Raw genomic sequence first — 21,378 nt, 5'->3', positions numbered from 1 at the left:
GAAAATGTTCACCAGGTTGAATACTGGGGTAATGGGCATGATAAAAAAAGAGCAGTTCAGCAGGTTTGGCCATTACTTATTGGCGTTCGGAAGACTGAGAAGTGATCTAATTGAAATAGAAAAGACTCTGGGAGGATTGACAGATTAGATGCTGTGTGAATCCTTCCTTTTGTGGCAAGATCTGAATCAGAGCAGGATAAGGCACTTTCAGGTGGCCAAAATCCCCCAATGTAAAGCCGCATACTATGCCCATATGCGGCAGTCGGGAGGTCACTTGCAAGGCAAATTTGTAACGCTCCTCCGGGAGGGATAATCGCCGGAGCACTGAGGTGTTTTCCCCCCCCCCCCCCCCTTGGCACCTCAATGCAGCCGTCTGAAAGCGGCTGCTAAGGGGATGACAATCAGCTGGTGAGTGCCTGACAGCCCCCCTCCCCGCTGCCCCTGCCCTCCAACGCAGGACGTCAGGGCAGGGGTGCTGGCGCAGGCTGTCAGCGCTGGAGTGGCCGTCGCGGGCTGTCAGTGCTGGGGTGGCCAGTGCGGGCTGTAGGGGTTGGGTTGTCCGTTGAGAGCTTTCAGCACTGGGGCGGCCGGCGCGGGCTGTCCCCACACTGATCCCACTTCCCCATTCTCCCCACAGCCCCGTGTCAGTCCCTACATTGATCCCACTGCTCTGCTCTCTCCCCACAGCCCCATTTCAATCCTCACACTGATCTCACTGCTCTGCTTTCTCCCCATAGCCTCATGTTGGTCCCCACGCTGATCCCACTGCCCCATGCTCTGTATCAATCCCCACACTGTGGGGTGGCCAGCGCGGGCTGTCAGCAATGGGCAGAGCGGTGGGATCAGTGTGGGGACCGACAGAGGGCTATGGGGAGAGAGCAGAGCAGTGGGATCAGTGTGGGGACCGACATTGGGCTGTGGAGAGAGAGAGCAGAGCAGTGGGATCAGTGTGGGGACCAACACTGGTGTGGGGAGAGAACAGAGCAATGGGATCAGTGTGGGGACCGACATTGGGCTGTGGAGAGAGAGAGCAGAGCAGTGGGATAAGTGTGGGGACTGACGCGGGGCTATGGGGAGAGAGCAGAGCAGTGGGATCCATGTGGGGATCGACCCGGGGCTGTGGGGAGAGAGTGGAAAAGTGAGATCAATGTGGGGACCAACACAGGGCTGTGGGGAGAGTGCGGGGCAGTGGGATCAGTGTGGGACAGCCCGTGCCGGCTGCCTCTCTGTTCCAAGGAGTTGTAACTCTTTGCAGCTATGGAGCTCATGTCATTTGATATGTTCAAGGTAGAGATCAATAGAAATTTGACATTGGAACTAAGGAGGATGAGGAAAGAGAAGGAGATTAGTGTTAAGACTGTGAACTTATTAAATGCTGGAAGAGGTTCAGGAGCCTGACAAACTCCTGTGATTGTTTCTTCTCATACTTGATCACACTTATAAGCCACTATTCCTGAATATAGTGTTCTCTATTCCATGGAACTGTATCAGTCAGCAAAGCTTTGAAACTGATGATAAATGCTCAGGATTCAGTTGTGCAGGCCTTGAATTACCAATACAATTGACAAGATTTGGGACCCTGTGCTTGTGAGGTTAAATAACTTAATCCCGGTGGCATTTGGGATGGCCATTGAAATGTAGGGCAACTTGACAGAAATTATATCGGAGAATGCCATGGGGGTAGAGAAAGTCAGCATAACTTTCCCGTAAACAGTGCTGAGAGGGTTGATTATTATGTGCATGCAAGCAAGGAAAAGATAAATGAGCAGAAGAGGAAAGGAGAAAAACCATTGAGTTCTGAGATTAATTCAGTTTGAAAGAGATGTTTGTGCAGGTTTCCTTGTGAGATCATTTCAAATGTAATCCCAGCACAATGACCTCATCCCATTGATTCTAATGCAAAAGATTTAATAGTCTCTGATTAACCGTCTCTTGAAGCAAAGAATTGCAGCTTCCAACAACCATCTCAAGAAAAAAAATAATTCACTTAACCTGTGCACACTTTCCTTGACCATTTTAAATTGATCACTCCTCTGCACTCCTCGCCATCATGACTTAATTTCAAAATGACATGGTAGGCTTCACTTCTAATGACATCCTGAGATCATAAAAGGTGTCATATAGCTATAAAATCTTTCCTTCCCATTTCTACCAAGAGCAATTAAACATATTCTAAACTGAACACTGCACTATTGAATCCAGTTTATATTTTTACACATTTCCTCTGATGCATTTTTTTTGAGTAAGGCCTTTAATTTTATTTATGTATGAGATGCTCTTGAATTTCTCAAGATCCATGTGCATTTGTTTGCTGGGTACTTTTACTTAACTATTCATCACACTGAAGGTGGGAAATAGAACCTAAAGCAAGAATAACTGAAAGTAGTCAAATGGGGAGCAGATCATGGTGTCACTTTAATGTTGAGCAGATCTCCATGCAAAGCAGAACTTTAAGAAAGACTAGCTTTCTGATCAAAACTAAGATTTGTGAAATTTATTCTGTCAGAAGGTATCATTATGCCAACCATGTTTCTGACCACACCGAAAGCTTCTGATGCAGAAACAGGCCTTCCTCTAACCTCACTGGGATACAACACCCCCTTCTGCAATTGGATTCTGGATTTATTGACTGGATAGGACAGCATAATCTCAAGTCCCATTATACTGAGTACTTGCACCCTTCAGGGATGTATGTTCAGCCCACAACTGTTCACAATGCAGACTCATGACTGTATTGCCTGATTCAATTCAAACAGAAATATCCAATTTTCACCTCATTGACGACAATGAAGGGTTGCTTACTGAGAGTCGGTTGAGACCCTCGAAAATGGAGTGAAAATAACAACCTGTATCTTAATGTGGACATGACAAAGGAAGTGATTGTGGGCTTCAGAAGACTAAAGGTCAACCACTCTCGATTGCATATCCATGGCTCCATCATGGAGTCAAGAACACAAAGTTCCTTATTGTGCATGGAACTGTCCACCTAGACCCACAACACCTCCTCATTAGTCAGGAAGGAGCAGTAGTCCCTACATGTTCTACGGAGGATGAGGAGGGCATTAAGAGTGTGCTGTCTGGCTGCATCATTGTGTGGTACTATAGCCACTAAGCATCAGACTAGAAGTCAATACTGAGGGTCATGAATACAGCCGAGAAGATTAAATGTGATGAACAGAAGGACCAAGGGGGTGTAAGTCCACAGCTCTGAAAATGACAATTCAATAGGGTTATGAAGAGGCCATTTGGCATGCAGCCCTTCACAGGGCATAGAATATAAAAGTTTGGGTGTTGGGCCGCAACCTCAAAATTCTGGTAAGGCTGCACTTGAAGTATTGCGTGCAGTGCCATTCAACACTCTGCTGGAAGGATGAGGTCACACTGGAGAGAGTGCATAGGAGATGTTGCATGGATTGGATGAGGGTGATAGAGAGGCTGGACTTTCCCCTGGAGAAAAGGAAGCTGGGGTGCAACTTGAAACACTTCAGATTATGAAATGCATAAATAAGCTAGTTAGTAAAAATCTTTTTACCAAAAATCAAGGAAAAGGTTGCAGCGGCCACTTCAGTTCCTCACACTGGTGAAATCTCCATCCCACTACGCTGGGCTTATGATTGGGAAATGTGCCAAAATAAAAGATATGGAGCGGAATTTCAAATTAGCGGATCAGAACGGTAAGATTCTGTGTGGCTTAAACCTACTAAAGCAGGGAACACATCCTGCTGCAAACTGCAGAGAGGATTGCAGGAAATGTGTGGGAAGCCGTCGAAAGTGCTATTGGGGGAAAGCAGAATCATGGAAAACGGGCCGGCATCGGGGTTAAACTAAGAGTTAATCCCTTCAGACCCTTGCTCCTGACAATCTTATCCTCAAATCTAAGATCACTACAGAAGAAAATAGATTACCTGAGGCTGCATCTGAACCAGAGAGAACTGCAGGGCTGCTGTGTTCTGGTGATTAAATAAACATGGCTCCAGAAACTCAGCGATCCAGCTGGATGACTTCATCTCCTTCAGGCCAAACAGAGATGCAGCAGATTTTGGCAAGACTCAAGGAGGGGAACTATGCATTTACATCAACGTGAACTAGTGCACAAATGTCTTTGTTGTGAAGACCTTCTGCTCGGCAAAGATAGTGTACCTGCCCATGATAGACTACCCTTCCACTTGTCATAGTCACTTTCTGCCTTTGGATAATGAGGTGAAGCAATGAAGGAACTTTACAGTGCTATCTGCGAAGACAAGATGCCCCACCTTGACAATAACATGATTGTTGCTGGTTACTTCAATCACGCCATCCTGAAAATAGTCTTGCCACGTCAACTTTTCCACCAGAGGAGAGAACACCAATGTCCCTGGTGTGTTCAAGGCTACAGCTTGGTTATTCAGATCATATATCTGTCCTGCTAACCCCGACATACAGACTGGTGGCAAAGCAAGCTAGGTCAGTGTGGTGATACACTTCTAGCTACTGCGATGGTGGGGGGGGGGGGATTTCTGTACCTGCAGGAAAATCACTGGAGGACAGAACACACCTAGGTTGCTGTCAATCAGGCAACCTGAATAGACTTGACTCCACCCAGCCGGCTGTCAATCAACTCTCCGGGATATAATCCTGACCCAGCCCCTCCCGAGTCAGTCACTCAGGAGCTACCAGTACAGCAACCCCTGTAGCAGAGACTTTTAACTGTTGTACAGTCTTTCTCGAGTTTTGTGTCTGCTTCCTGCTGCAGCAGTGCATCACAGTCAGTTTGCAGGGAAATCAGGTTTTGGCCAGGGGAGGGGCCACAGCAGCACTATAAGACTGACTTTGACACCATTGAGTGGTGCTGTTTCTGGGAGGAGGCCACCTACAATGGTCATGAAAACATTAGAGGAATACATGAGCTCACTGACAAGCTACATTAGCAAGTGCATTGAGGATGTCACTGAGATCAAATGCTTCACCACCAGGGCTAACCAGAAGCCATGCTTCGAAGCAGAGGTCTCGGCCCTTCTCAGAGCTCATGATACTGCCTTCAGAACAGGGGATAAGATGGCACAGAAGATTCCTAGACTGTGTGACACTGGTTACACATGACGTATATGGCAGGGGATCAAGACTATTACAGATTCCAAGTCAATCTTGTGCGTTAAGAACAATGACACCTCCCTTGCAGACAGACTGAACATCTATGCGCGATTTGATGAGAAGAACAGGATGATGCTGAAGAAAGCTCCGTGCCCCCCTATTGAATGCCATTCCCCTACATTGCCGCCACAGAGATAAGGAGAACCCTATCCAAGGTGAACTCACACAAGGTGGCGTGACCAGCCAATATACCCGGTCGGGTCCTAAAGGTCTATGTCGATCAATTGATGGAGGTCTTCACACATATCTTCCACACCTTACCGCAGCAGTCCATCATTCCCACAGGGTTCAAGACAGCCACCATCATCCCAGTACCCAAGAAAGTTCAATGACTACCACTCTGTGGCACTGACTGCCACCATTATAAAATGCTTCGAGCATCTAGTGATGGAACACATGGAACGCATCAAAGCACACCTCCCAGAGATGCTGGACCCATTTCATTTCACCTATAGAAGAAACTGTTCCTTCGACGATGCAAGAGCCTTGTCCTTTCACTCCATCCTGAACAATGCCTCATACATTTGGCTGCCGTTCATTGACTTCAGCTCAGCCTTTAATATAATTCCACAGAGGCTGATGGAGAAGTCATCTTCACTGGCACTCAACACCCCTCTCTGTCACTGGATTCTGGACTTCCTAATGGAAAGACCATGGTCTGTCCGGGTCAGTAGCAGAATGTCGAGCACCATCACGCTGAGCACTGGCAGCAAATTTGTAGTTGGTGCTGTTGTAAAAGAGTGTAACTTGGAGAGGAACCTGGTGGTGCTGTCATTTGCCCCAACCCAAGGTGATCTCTTCCCTTTTATTTCTTTTCTCTATTTGAATGTGACAGTACTGAGACAACTGGGTGTCTTGCTGGGCTAATTCAAAGGTGGGCTAAGTCGTTTATAGGTCAGACCAGGACAGATCAGGTAAGGATAGCACATTTCCTCTCCTAATAAGATTGATAAGATCCTGATTGATAAGATCGGTCGTCTCCCCCCACACACCTCACCAATTATAGATTATTAATGGAATTTAAATTCATCAAGGGCAATGGTGGGACATGAACAAGTGTCTTAACGTTGTTATTCTCTGCCTTTCTATTGCTACTCCGATTAATTAACTGCTGGCCCATCACTGCACCCATTTGTCTGTGGCATACTATCTTGATAACATTGAGCCACATCTGAAACAGTACTTCAATCATGTTTTCTTCAGCTCATCACATGTTCCTCTGAGCAAAGAAAATGAAAATTAATTTTCTTTCCTTCTGTCTCATCACCTGATTTTTGGAGGGAGTTTTTTTTTCACTGCCTTCTGATGAAGGTGAAGATGTTTCGATGATGTTCCTTCTATCCCATTTAATGATCATTTGGCAGGACAGCCGAACGGATCAATATGGCATTGCTGTTGGAGGAGTTTGCTGTGTATCAATTTCTTACAGTGTTCACTGAAGTTGAAGAGTACTAATTGTCACTGAAGCACATTGAGAGACTCCGAGGTTGTAAAAATTGTTCCTGAAATTCAGAGAGTTTTTGTAACTATCTCTTTGGCTTGGCTTTGCAGACGAAGATTTATGGAGGGGGTAAAAGTCCACGTCAGCTGCAGGCTCGTTTGTGGCTGACAAGTCTGATGCGGGACAGGCAGACACGGTTGCAGCGGCTGCAGGGGAAAATTGGTTGGTTGGGGTTGGGTGTTGGGTTTTTCCTCCTTTGCCTTTTGTCAGTGAGGTGGGCTCTGCGGTCTTCTTCAAAGGAGGTTGCTGCCCGCCAAACTGTGAGGCGCCAAGATGCACGGTTTGAGGCGATATCAGCCCACTGGCGGTGGTCAATGTGGCAGGCACCAAGAGATTTCTTTAGGCAGTCCTTGTACCTTTTCTTTGGTGCACCTCTGTCACGGTGGCCAGAGGAGAGCTCGCCATATAACACGATCTTGGGAAGGCGATGGTCCTCCATTCTGGAGACGTGACCCATCCAGCGCAGCTGGATCTTCAGCAGCGTGGACTCGATGCTGTCGACCTCTGCCATCTCGAGTACTTCAATGTTAGGGATGAAAGCGCTCCAATGGATGTTGAGGATGGAGCGGAGACAACGCTGGTGGAAGCGTTCTAGGAGCCGTAGGTGATGCCGGTAGAGGACCCATGATTCGGAGCCGAACAGGATTAGCTTATTTTATGTTGGGACACGTTCAGATTTACGTCCAGATATTGTGTACTTCCATCTCTTAATCCATACGATAAGGCAAAGTTTATTAATGATCTTAGTTAATACACAAAAGAGCTGGAGACAGTCAGCAGGTCCTTCAGCATCTATCAGAAGCAAAAATATACACTATAACTAATGTTTTGGACCTGAGTCTTTCATCAAGCTATAATTAATGATTATCAGGTTTAAAGTATTGCAACGATCGATTCAATGTTCAGTTTGCATCAAACAGGAGTACTCTTTTAATGCTCAGAAAATCCTCAGAGATATACTTCAAATTTATTTCTTACCGTAACTACTACTGTGAATATTTATTTTTCTCTCTTTCATAATTATTATCTTTTTTCTATCTTTGCATGATATGATTATTGAATTCACACATGTGTAGTTGATGTGTCTCATGTACCTGAATAACTGCAGCAAGTAAGAATTTTGGTGCATCTGAGAATTTGATGGAATTTTGCCAGTCAACTCTCATTTCAATCAAGTTCTGAAGGATAGAAGCAAAAAAATTTCTGTGTGTACATTTATTCTGTCGTGGAGGCCCAATATCTGGCAAGTGTCCCGGCACTCAAGATGGTGTCCGAATGCAGTGATCCTGCAAGGACCATGCCAGCTAAATGTGCTTTCTTCATGTGCTGCAGGCTGTACGGCGGGAAACAGGGAGCACTAGTGGGAACGCTGGCCTATCTGCGGCTGGCAAGCCAGTGACATCATTTCCACTGGAAGTAGCATGACAACCAGGCCCAGTGGGCCAAAATATGGGCAGGGAAAACCACCAATAAATTAGTATCAACTGTACTCACCTCATGTAAGTGTCTTGTTTCCATGCCCTGCCATAGCCCGCGCTACATTAGTAACCCCAATTGGTCCAAACAGCGCTTTGGATCCTACGATGGAGGAGCAAGCAACACTCCACACAGTTTCACTGAAACCACCAATGTTCTGGACTTCGCAGCCACTGGCATGGTTCAAGCAGGCTGAGGTCCAGTTCCAGATTCAACAGATTGCAGCCGATGCCACAAGGTATTACAACGTGATGAGCTCACTCAACCACCAGGTCATTGATTTCTTCTGGTGGCCTCTGGAGCAGGGCACATATGTGACCATCAAAGAGCTATTAACCCGCACTTTTGGGCTCTCGAAATGCGTGCGCACAGCCTGACTGTTGCACGTGGACAGTTTGAGGGACAGGGCCCCTTCCGCTCTCATGAATGACATGTTAGCGTTAACTGATAGCCACAAACCTTGCCTGCTCTTTGAAAAGATCTTCCTGGAGCAACTAACAGAGGATATCCATCTGCTGCTCGCTGAGGAGGACTTCAACGACCCCAAGAAGGACACGGCTCAAGCTGACATCCTCTAAGGAGTGAGGAAAGACTCCAACATCGTAGTAGACCAAGTCGCAAGGCCTTGTGTGCAGTGGACTACTAGATCGCCACAAGCGACCAGCAGTATTATTTCTATCAACAACAGTGTGCTTCAGAGCCTTTTGAATTCATCCTCCCTGCGCATTTCAGGTAAACAACATGGATGACCATCACTACTGGCTGCAGCAACCAGCCAACGAGACACGTGTGGGACTCCCTATCGGGACAACGGTTCCTAGTCAACACCAGAGCTGTGATAAGCATCCTGCCACCCTCAGTTTGCAACACCTGCAACGGGAAACCGTGCCCAACTCTGAGAACCACAAAAAATTCCAACATCCAAACCTTCGGCACCTGCACTATTCCACTTCACTTTGGGAACAGCTGGTTCACATGGATGTTAACCCAGGGAGCAGTGCTACCACTACATCTGGGGGCAGACTTTCTCAGGGCTCATTGTTTGCTGCTGGATCTAAAAGGGTGGCAGTTAGTGTATGCCAAAACGTTCCATACCTTCCCCCGAGGAAAAGCCAAGCTACTCGCCCTCCCCATCTACATTCCGTCTCCACCAACGATAACAAGTTTACATGTATCCTGGTGGAATTCCCCTCCATTGTGGTTTACTTCAACAGAGCAAAATCATGATGTATGGCACCGCATCTTCACTCAGGGCCTCCACACTACACATCAGGGCATGCTGCCTTCCTCCTGAGAAACTCAACCTTGCAACAGAGGAGTTCTGGAAGATGGAAGAGCTGGGGATAGTGCGGCAGTCTGACAATCCCTTACACATGGTGCTGAAGGCAGCAGGAGTATGGAGGCCATGCGGGGACTACGCCGCTTCAATGAGGCCATCCTGCCGGACAGGTATCCGGTGCCCCACATACATGATTTTACTGCAAAATTACATGGGGCACAGATATTCTCCGATGGCGACCTCATCAGGGGCTATCACCACATCCTGGTCCACCTGGGGGACATTGCAAAAACCTCCATCATCACATTCTTTGGTTTGATTGAATTCCTTTGGATGCCTTTTGGGCTTAAAAACGCGGCTCAGACATTCCAGATGCTGATGGACATGGTGGGCAAGGATCTCAAATTTGGGTTCATTTACTTGGACAACGTTCTAATAGCCAGTCTCAACCACCAAGAATGCATGACCCACAGAAGACAGCTATGCACCCGCCTCAGTGAGTTTGGTCTGACCATCAACCCAACCAAATGCCAATTTGGATGAAAGACAATAGACTTCTTGGGCCACAGAATCAATAGACATGGGGCAAAACCTCTGCCTGAAAAAGAAGAAGCCATCAGGCATTTCACCAAGCCACATACAGTGAAGGGCTTCAGGATTTCGCCAGTTTGATCAATTTCTATCACCGCTTCATACTGGTGGCAGCCTGCATCATGCGCCCATTATTCTTGCTCATGACAGGGAAGCAAAAAGAGGTCGAGTGGAATGAGGAAGCTTCGGAAGCATTCCCGAAGCCCAAAGGTGCCCTGGCCAATCCCACGCTTCAGGTGCATCTGAGTGCAGAAGCCCCAATCACCCTTACAGTGGATCCATCCAAAACAGAGGTCAGGTGTGTACTTGAGCAATTGGTTGGGGGATAATGGCAACCCGTAGCCTTCTTCAGCAGGCACCTCTGGCCCCCCCGAGCTCAAGTACAGGGCTTTCAACTGCGAGCTCCTGGCATTGTACTTAGCGGTCCGACATTTTAGGTATTAGATATTTTCACTCAGCCATCAGGACCACCATCAAAGTAGTAGCAAACAGGTTCATTTGGCATGGCCTTCAGTCATCAAAAGTACAGATACACATCAAGGCACCCACCCCCCTTCCCCCAATCTACCCCATTTGAGCTGGCATGATGGCAATTCAGCCATGTGCACATCGACATTGTGGGACCCCTGCCGGGGTCCCGGGGTGCACGGTACCTGTTGATGATGGTAGACCATCTCAGAAGGTGGCTGGAGGCAGTCTCGCTGGCTGAAACCTCAACAGAGGCCTACACCAGAGCCCTATTAAATATATGGGTGGCCCAATTCAGAATACCTGAGCACCGAACATCAGAGGGGTGCACAAGTCACCTCAGGGCTCTGGGCAGCCTTAGCCTGCCTCCAAGGAACCCAACTCCACCACACCATGCCATACCATCCCCAGGCTAACAGGTTGGTGGAGAGGTTCCACAGGCACCTTAATGCAGACCTGACGGCCCAACTCAAAGGTACAAAATGGGTCGATGAATTGCCGTGGGTCCTCCTGGAGATCCGTACTGCACCAAAGCCTCAATGCCTTGGCAGTGGAGATGGTGTATGGAGCAGCCCGGTCATCCCCGGGGAATTCCTGGCCGCCACTGAGGAAACGGACGAACCACTAGCGGCAGCCCTCAAGTGACTGAAGGAACAGCTGGCCACATTGGCCTCGGCACAGCCCTCATCGCATGGCCAGCCCAAGACTTTCATCCACGGGGACCGGAGGAAGCTGCACTTACGTCCTGATGTGATGAGGGATGCACTGGGGGGGGGGGGGGGGGGGCACTACAACAGCCATACAAGGGGCCCTACTGGATGGTCAGGCATAATGGGGCTACATGTGTGGTGGACATCAGTGTCATCTACAACTTCTGTATGCATTTAAAAGCTTCCCAGTCCTCCATCTTCCCACTAATTTTTGTTTTCTTGCATGCCCTTTCTTTTGTCTTTACTTTGGTACAGTTGTGTCATTTTCCCATTCAAATATTTCTTCTTATTTGGAATGTACCTGTCCTGCACCTTCCTTATTTCTCACAGAAACTCCAGCTATTGCTGCTTCACCATCCTCCCAACTGGTGTGGCTTTCCAATTAACTTTTCCACTGGTATACTAACACATCTGATTGTATTTACTCAGTCTCAAACTGCAGGGCGAATCTAACATACTATGATCACGGCCTCCTGAGGGTTCCCTTAACTTCAGCTTTCTCATAAAATCTGGTTCATTACTGTGATTGATTATGTTATATTTTATATTGTATATATTTTTTTAAAGGAGATAAATTGTGGGGGTTTTTTTGTGTAGGTCACAAACAAATGCTTCACAACACAGATCTCATTTAAAATGCCAGAGCTCTGCTCAAGCCAGACAGTCCAAGCTCTGAGTGCCTTGGCAAAAACTTTGAAGAATGCCTTTAAGGACTTCACAAGTAGGTGTTAATTGGATATGGTGTGAAGTAATGGATTATTGTTTTGGAAAGCAACAGATGAACAAACTCAGAAGATTAGGTCCGGAACCGCAGTCTCTCTGAATGCAGTTGGCTGTTCTAAGAGGGTCATGTGGTTTTCTCTGAGTGAGTGAGAGAGAGATTTCAGTTCTACAGTTCTCCAGTTCAGCAGCAGCAACTGGGACTGGAACAGGACAAGCTGGCAAACTTATGGAAAAACCCCATTTTGAAGATGGGTTGTGAGTTCTTAGTTCAGCCTGGTCAAAGCCCTTGTGCTGGTTGTATAATGTTTCACTTGAAATAAGTGAAACAGAAAAGGAACTCTATGGTGACCTGAAAGAAAGAGGTTATCATCTGGAAAACCCCGATGGGACAAGTTTCTTCAGCAAGACACTGAAGTGGCTGATCAGAAGGAATCAATTTGTGACCAACGAGCCACAAATCTCTCTCTGAAAACCAGCAAGAACCTTCCTGAGCAGCAACCATTTACCTTTCAACAATAAAAGCCTGGTGAAATTCATAAATGTTAAATTCTGTGCACAGTAAAAGAATTGCCTGATACTGGTGAACTTGGAGGATGAGAAGTAAGATTGGACCATGAATCAAATAACTTTTCTGAACATACATCCAGGTGTGCTTAGAATTGGAAGGGAGTGAAATTAGATTAAGTTAACTTAATAGTAATAAATTAGATTTTGATCCTGTTTTCATGTTTAAAGATAATTAAAAGCAACTTTTGTTTAAGTAACCATTTGTCAGTGAATTTCTATTGCTGCTGGGGTTTGGGGTCCTCTGGGCCCATAACATTACAGAATTTCCATTTCCCTGGTTGGCTCAGCCACAAGCTGATCAAAGATGCCATCTTGAGGACATTCTATAAAATCCTTCTCATGGGATCTGGTTCAAACCTGGTTTGCACAATCAACCTACATATTGAAATACCCCCATGATAATTATGACAGTGCCCATTTTGCTTGCCTTCTCCATCTCCCTCTATAGTTTGTATGTCATATCCTGGATACAGCTTGGAGGCCAGTATACAACTGCCATTAGGGTCTTTTCACCCTTACCATTTCTTAATTCTACCCAGAGGGATTCTACCCACGAGGATTCTATATCTTCTGATCCAATATCTCCTCTCTCCAAATAATGAATTTCATTTTTAACCACCCTGCCTCCTCCGCTTACCTTCCTGTCCATCCAATACACTGGGTATCCAGAGAAATTATGTTCCCACATGTGGTCCATGACAGTAATGGTCACAATGTTATTCCTGCCATAATGAATAGAAGTACAATAAAACTCTTGGTATCCGGAATTCAAGCAACTGGAAAATAAATTAAAAAAACTAAAATTAAATAAAAATAAAATAACAGGTAAAACTATGTAATTTTAATATTGTAAATTAAATGTTATCTGATGTAACACTTAAACCTTTGGTGAAGATGGGGGTATTCAATCATCAGAGTGCCTTGGCCAAGCTTTGCTCGTCGCAGCTGTTTGAATAAATTTGTATGGAACAGCGATACCGTTGCCCAGGATGAAGATCTGGTTCGTACCACTTAACATTGCGGTGACTCTCTTAAAGTGTCTCCTTATGCTTTAAGGTTTATATATTCATGCAAGTGAAGTTTGTTCAGTCTAACATAACATAACATAACATAACATAACATAACATAATTACAGCACGGAAACAGGCCATTAGGCCCTTCTAGTCCGCACCGAACCAAACACCTAGTCCCACCTCCCTGCACAATGCCCATAACCCTCCATCTTCTTCTCATCCATATACATGTCCAACCTTTTCTTAAATAATACAATTGACTCCACCGCCACTATTTCTCCCAGAAGCTCATTCCACACGGCTACCACTCTCTGAGTAAAGAAGTTCCCCCTCATGTTACCTCTAAACCTCTGCCCCTTAATTCTTAACTCATGTCCTCTTGTTTTAATCTTTCCTCCTCTTAACGGAAATAGTCTATCCACATCCACTCTGTCTATCCCTTTCATAATCTTAAATACTTCTATCAAATCCCCTCTCAACCTTCTACGCTCCAAAGAATAAAGACCTAATCTGTCCAATCTCTCCCTATACTCTAGATGCTTAAACCCAGGTAACATTCTGGTAAACCTTCTCTGCACTCTCTCCACTCTGTTTATATCCTTCCTATAATTAGGCGACCAGAACTGCACACAGAACTCCAAATGAGGCCGCACCAACGTCTTATACAATCTCAACATCACCTCCCAACTCCTATTAAAGGGTTGGAGGTGAGCCAGTCTGTACAGTCGAATGAGGTCACACCTACACTACTGTGTTCCATCACAGCATGTTTGCTCACTCTAAATCCCCTGTGAGTTATTAAGTACATTTTAGTATTTTTGTCTTTTAAACAGTTTATTCTTAATGCAGGCATGTTAGTTAGGCATTGTATAAGTTAGTCTCCAGCAACTGAAAAATACTCTAATCCAGCATCTACCAATCCCCGTTGGTGCCTTATACCAGGCTTTTGCTGTCTCACTTTTCTTCAACATCTATTTTGTTCGAACTTACCTTCATCACTCATGCTTCCCTTAATCAGTCATGCTTGCCTTCATCAGCAGGGCATGGAATACAGGAGCACGGACTTTTGTCAGACCACACTTGGAGTATCGAGTTCAGCTCTTGTTGCCCCTGCTGCAGGAAAGATAGTGTTCAGCTGGAAAAGATGCAAAATGAATCACAAGAATGTTACCAGAACTGGTGGGCTTAAATTAAAAGTAGAGCACAGTAAAGGTCCTTCAGTTCACAGTGTTATGCCAACATCATAACCTAGCATGGCGCCTAGGCCCCATGGACAATATGGAGGACTTGAGGCTGTGATGTTTGGGCATCATGAGAAGGATGGCACCGGAGTGCTCAGGTCATGGGAACTTATGTCCTGGCTGCTGGTGAACTTAACATCTGTAAGGGGGTTGGAAATGGGACCCATTGAAGGCTACACAAACAGAATCCACAGCGGCTCCTCAGATTTGGGGAACGTTCTTCTTCACCCATAACTGGCAGGTTTTTATAACATCTAGCTGTAACCTGGTATTATTGTCTGGTTTCTGATCATTGATTGTAAATTGCATTGTACTGTTAGGCAGTTTTTGTGCTGGATCGGGGGAACATTATCTCATTAGAAATTCCCTTCTGCACAACCTCCATTTTTTTCTCAGCTCCATGTACTTATCTAATAGTTTCTTGAAAGATCCTATTGTACCTGCCTCCACTATTGCTGCAGCAGCGCATTGCATGCACCCACCACTCTTTTTGTTAAAATGCTTCCATTGATATCCCCCTGTACTTACTCTCAAGCACCTGAAAATTATGCTCCCTCGTACTCCCTCGTACTAGCCATTTCTGGCCTGGGAGAAAGCCTCTGCTCATCCACCTGACCAGTGCATGGACTGGAGCTTTTTTTTCCCTAAAGCATTGGAAGCTGAGGGGGCACCTTTTAGAGGTTTTGAAAATCATAAGGGGCACAGAAAAGGAAAATAGTTATTGTCTATTTCTGAGGTGAGGGTAGGGAAATTAAAACTGGAGGGTACAGATGAAAAGAGAAAGATTTATAGGGGATCTTAGAGCCATCTTCTTCACAGAGAGGATGGTAGGTAAATTTACAAACTGCCAAAGTAGTACAGGTTGATTTAATTGTAACAATTAGAAGATATTTACTTAGGTACATGCATGGCAGTGCAACGCTATTACAGCACCAGCCACCTAAGTTTGAATCTGGCACTGTTTGTAAGGAGTTCGTACACTCTGTGTTTGTGTGGGTTTTCCCCAGGTGCTCCATTTCCCTCCCACCTTTCAAAATGTATGAGGTTGTAGGTAAATTGGGCAACATGGACTTGTGGGCCAGAAGGGCCTGTAACTATGATGTACATCTTTTTTTAAAAATGTATCAAAAAGGTTTAGCAGGGATATGATCTGACCCTAGGCAAATGGGGCTAGCTTGGGGAGACAAGTGGGTCAGCATGGACAAGTTGGGGTGAAGGGTCTGTTTCTATGCTGTAACATTTTATGATTATCACTACTGTCTTTATTTAATCTCCTCTCAACAATTGGGTAGGACTCTTCTTTTTCATTAACTAGATCGGCTAGGCAAGGATGTTCTTTATCTCCTGCATTATTTGTTTTAGCAATTGAAGCATTAGCGCAATCAATAAGGCAAGATTTTAGTATTAAAGGAATTAAAGTTAATAAGGAGGAATATAAGATTAGTATGTTTGAGGATGATACATTGATTTATATAACAGATCCTGAAAATTATTTTTGTTTTTTTATATAAAAAAATTACAAGAGTATGGGGGATTATCTGGCTACAATATTAATTGAGATAAGAGTGAAGTTATGCCATTAGTTGAAGGAGATTATGATCAATGTAAACAAGTAGCTCAATTTAAGTGGAAACAAAATCTGATAAATATTTAGGTATTAGAATTGATAGAAATTTAGATATTTTGTATACAGTAAATTATGAACTGCTATTTAATAAAATTAAATATGATTTAAATAGATGGAATTACTTACCTATTACTTTAATAGATAGACTGAACTGTATTAAAGTGAATATTTTCCAAGGATTCAATATTTTTAAAAATCTATTCCTTGTTCAATACCTCAAAAAAATATTAAAGATCTTAATTCAATTGTAAGGACATTTTTATGGAATGGGAAAATGAATAGGGTACCTTTAGAGAAATTAACTTGCAAATTTGAAGTAGCTGATTTACAACTTCCACATTTTCAGAATTATTATAAAGCTTCACAATTGAAATTTATTAATGGAATGTTTGATTTAAATAAACCTTCAATTTGGGCAAGAAAAGGGTTAGATAAAATTGATGAGAAATTTTTGTTGGAATTTATTTATAAAAGGAATTTAAAATTGCTAATCAGTAGGGAACCACCAATATTGAAACATTTAATTGAAATATGGAATAAAATTGATTATAAGGTAGGTGGAAAAGAAAAGATTTCAGCAAAAATGCCTTAATATCAAAATAAACCTTCCTTTTACTGTCAATATCAGTTTTTGAAGATATAGAATCAATTAGGGTTTTAAAAAGTTGAAGATTGTTTTGATGTAGGGAAGTTTGTATCTTTTAATCAGATGAAGGATAAATTTCAAGTGCCTAGTAATACCTTTTTTTGTTATCATCAGGTAAAAACCTTTTTATTGAAAAAAAATTAGTCCACAGTTTAAAATTACCAAGACAATCTGCTTTGGAATTATTACTTACTAAAGAAATGTATAAGTTATGACAAAATAAAATGTCTGTCAAATGTTCATAAATCAAGATTAAAATGGGAATCTGACGAACAGGAAAATAGATGAAAATATTTTGAGAAATTTATGTCAGGATAGTATGATTAAGGTTATAAATGTAACATAGATTAGTGCAATATAATTTTCTACATTAACGATATTGCACCCCTCAAAAATTAAAGAAATTAAATTTTATTTCCTCAGATCTGTGGAGAAGAGATAGGTACGTTTTTTTTTCATTCAATTTGGACCTGTTCTAAGTTAAATTATTTTTGCAAAATTTCTGTTTGATCCAATGTTGTTTTTATTAGAGGACATTATGTCGATTGCTTTGGGATTAAGACTGACTATGTATCAAAGTGAATTTCTACGTTTAGCTTTGGCTGTTTTTAAAAAATGTTTGGCCATCACCAGGAAATCTGATTTAGTTTTAGGAATGCAAAGGTGGCAAGCAGAAATTAAATCCTGTACTCCTTTAGAAAAGATCACATATAATCTGAGGGATAAATACTATTTTTTTGTAAAAGAATGGAGCCCATATCTAAAAATTCATGGTTTGAAGATTTAATCTTTCAATGCGTTCTGGTGGGCATCTCAGTTTCCACAGCTAAATAGTTGAATGTTTTTGATATGATGGTTTTCTTAGTGAGTAGAAGGAGTAAAATGCAAAGGAGGAAAACCCAACACCCAACCCCAACCAACCAATTTTCCCCTGCAGCCGCTGCAACCGTGTCTGCCTGTCCCGCATCGGACTTGTCAGCCACAAACGAGCCTGCAGCTGACGTGGACTCTTTACCCCCTCCATAAATCTTCGTCCGCGAAGCCAAGCCAAAGAAAGAGAAGGGGGAGGAGGGTGGGTGTTAGTGGGGAGGGAGAGGGAGGTTGGGGGGGTTATTTAATCATATACTCTGTATGAATATATTATAATTGATGTTATACGATTTAAAAATTATAATTACAATATTAAAACAAAACAATTGGGTAGGACTTTACAAATAAGTTAAATGTCGGGAGTGATTGAATTCAAGATTCCTTTATTGTCAGGTAATAGTGCAGAACAAGTAATATTACATGAAATTGCCTTCAGCCTGCCATAAGGTAGACAAAGAGTCACCATGAGTGTTGCCTGGTGCCCCTTACAGTGCGAGAGAAAGTGAAGAAAAAATGAGCCCCTTCAGAGTCACTGAATGTCTGAGCATTTGCTTCCAGTACTCCTGCAACCTTTGCAGCCGCATAGACTCTTGTTTGATCCATCGGCCACCCAAGCTACCCAAATCTCCGACATGATCAGGAAGCCTCAGCGCCCAAGATCCTTCTTGCCCTCAGCCCCCTCTCAAATCCTGGTCAGACATCTGGTTCCCAGGAGCCAGTCTCCAGCAGCCCGCAGCCCATGACGATCCTTAGACTGCAATTCGCTTGCAACATATGGGATGCTCAGCCGTTGAGTTCCTCATTGGTCTGCCGCCATGGTCATTATCCTGTTTGATCATCTGCGCTGCTTCTACTTCTCAATATTGGGGGGGGGTGGTGTTCTCCCTATTTCTGATACTCTGTGCTGGTAAGTTGCTCCACCAAAGACTGCGACACCTTGTGTTTTCAGCCAAATGCAAGTGCCTCCATCTTGGACAGAGACTCTGCGGTTGCAGGATTTCAAACTAAAACATCTCTTAATGCCTGTACTGAGGCATCGTCATTAGGACTGACCAGTGGAACCCTTCGAAGCAGTGCTCTGATCATCATTTTACAATCTTGTCTTACTGAAAGCATCATCAAGAAGGTTGAAGGATGGGAGGAGTCACGTGATGGAGTAGAGGCCGGTCGGGTTGAACCAGCCCGCTCCAGAAAAAAAAGAAAAAAAGTTTGAAAAAGACAAGGTTTAATGAATACAAAACTCAAGAAATAGAAGATAAAGTTACAAAGAAGAACAAGAAGATGGCACCCAAGAAAGAGAAAGTAAGAACAACGGGAAAAAAAAGAAAAATCATCAGAGAAGAAAGAAGAAGGCTTTACCTGCATGAAGGAGCAGGGAGCTGCAGCAGTGAAGACCAGCCAATCTCTGAGGTTGGTGAGTGCCCTGCGAAGTCGCGACCTCCCGACCGGTGAACTCCAAAAATGGCTCTTGGAGCCAAACAAAAGTGTGCAGTGCGCAATCAAAGTAAAAAGTGAACACCGGCAGGAAGGGGGCTCAGCCGAGGAGAGGGCAGTTACAACATGAAAAGCTGAGGAACGCCCAGCATCAGGGCGCTCAGCTGGAGGATAAAAACAACAGAGAGGAAAGGAGCGAGGAGCTGGACGAGGAAGAACAACAGCAGGGTGACTGACAACAAGAGAATCAACAGCAGGAGACCAGACATACGGTCTTCCTTTTGTGGGCTGTCTAACAGTAAGAGGAGGCCAGACAAAGACATAGAAGTAATTCATCAGGAATAACAGAAGAGACACAGATACAAAGAAGAGAAGAAAGAAGACACAAACACAGGTACAGACACAAAAGAAGAGGAAGAAGAAGACCAATATCTTCACAGGAAAATAGAAGGTAAAACAGATGGACAGAATATAGATAAAGCCTTTTTTGAAGAACAAATGAGATAATTAAAAGAATGGTTATCATTAGAATTTAGTGCGATTAAAAGAAAAATGAAAGGAACAGAAGACAAAATGCAAAGTTTAGAACTGGTCATGACAGAAATAGGGAAAAGAGTAGAAAAACGTGGAGGAGCAGGAAACAGCTGTAGAATTGGAAGTAAATGATTTAAGAGAAAAATTGGAAGAAAGTGACAAAAAAAATAAAGAGACACAAGAGTTGTTATCTCAGAAAATTGATATTTTGGAAAACTATAGTAGGCGAAACAACATAAAAATAGTGGGCCTGAAGGAGGATGAAGAAGGCGCAGACATGAAGGAATTTATAAAAGGATGGATTCCAAAGGTCTTGGGAATGACAGAATTACATGAAGAAATGGAAATAGAAAGGGCACACAGAACACTTGCACTGAAACCGCAGACACATCAAAAACCAAGATCCATCTTAGTAAAATTTTGAAGATATACGAAAAGAGAAAATATATTGGAGTGGGCAAAGAATAAAGTAGGAGAAGATAATAAGCCATTGGAATATAAGGGACAAAATTTTTTTTTTCCCAGACACAAGTTTTGAACTCTTAAAGAAGAGGAAGTAATTTAATACAGCGAAATCAATTTTATGGAAAAAGGATTTATGTTGAGACATCCAGCCGTACTTAAAATATTTATATCTGGAGAGTAAAACAGACTGTTCTCGGATCTGGAGAAAGCACAAGAATTCGCAGAGCATTTGCAGTACAGAAGAAGAGATGTAACAAGAAAGAAGACCAGCGATAAAGTATATATAAAGATGTAAAAATAATGGATATGTAAAGAACCAAAGAGGGAAAAGAGAAGGGAAGGAAGGAAGAAGGGGGGGCTGGGTGGGAGGAAGAGAATAACCGTCACTGCGAAATCATTTGACGCTTGCGAGCAAGATCGCAAACCAAATGGAAAGAGGAGTTGTGGTTGCCCAGCAAGAGATAAAGGGCATCTCAGAGAGGGGTTAAGGTGTTATTGGGTATGGGAATTGTTGGAGTATTTTATGTTTTAAATGTGTTGTCATACATTAAGTTTAAAAAGGGAAAACTAAAAGATAAAAAGGGGAAAAAGTGGAATGGAGGTGGCAAGGAGGTGGAAAAAGAGGTGTAAGCAAGATATAAGATGGCCACTTAGAATTATATGACTATAAACATTAATGGAATACATCACCAAATTAAAAGAAATTAATAGATTATAGCATTTGTGCAGGAAACACATCTAATTGAAGTAGAACATAACAAATATTTTTTTAAACTTTATTTATTTGTTCAAAATACAGATAGTAAATAACATATACAACAATAAACCAAAAACATGAATGTTATATTTTATAGAAAAAATGAAAAAAATGAAAAGAAAACCCTCCCCCCCTTCAGCCAGCTCTCCTAAAGAGAGTCATAAAGAAAGGAAAAAAAAATTAAGGAAAAATTAAACATACATATTAAAATCAAATCAACGTAAATCAAAATGTAAGTATTCTGAATATAACAACCATTTACTAATAAAAAAGCTATAGTTATCACGTGAAACATATGTAAATTTTTCCATTATTAAACAGTATGTCATCTCATTATGCCATCTAT

Source organism: Narcine bancroftii, chromosome 6 (genome assembly GCF_036971445.1).
Source record: "Narcine bancroftii isolate sNarBan1 chromosome 6, sNarBan1.hap1, whole genome shotgun sequence".
NCBI classification, from domain to species: Eukaryota; Metazoa; Chordata; class Chondrichthyes; order Torpediniformes; family Narcinidae; genus Narcine; species Narcine bancroftii.
This window is presented reverse-complemented; position numbering follows the sequence as displayed.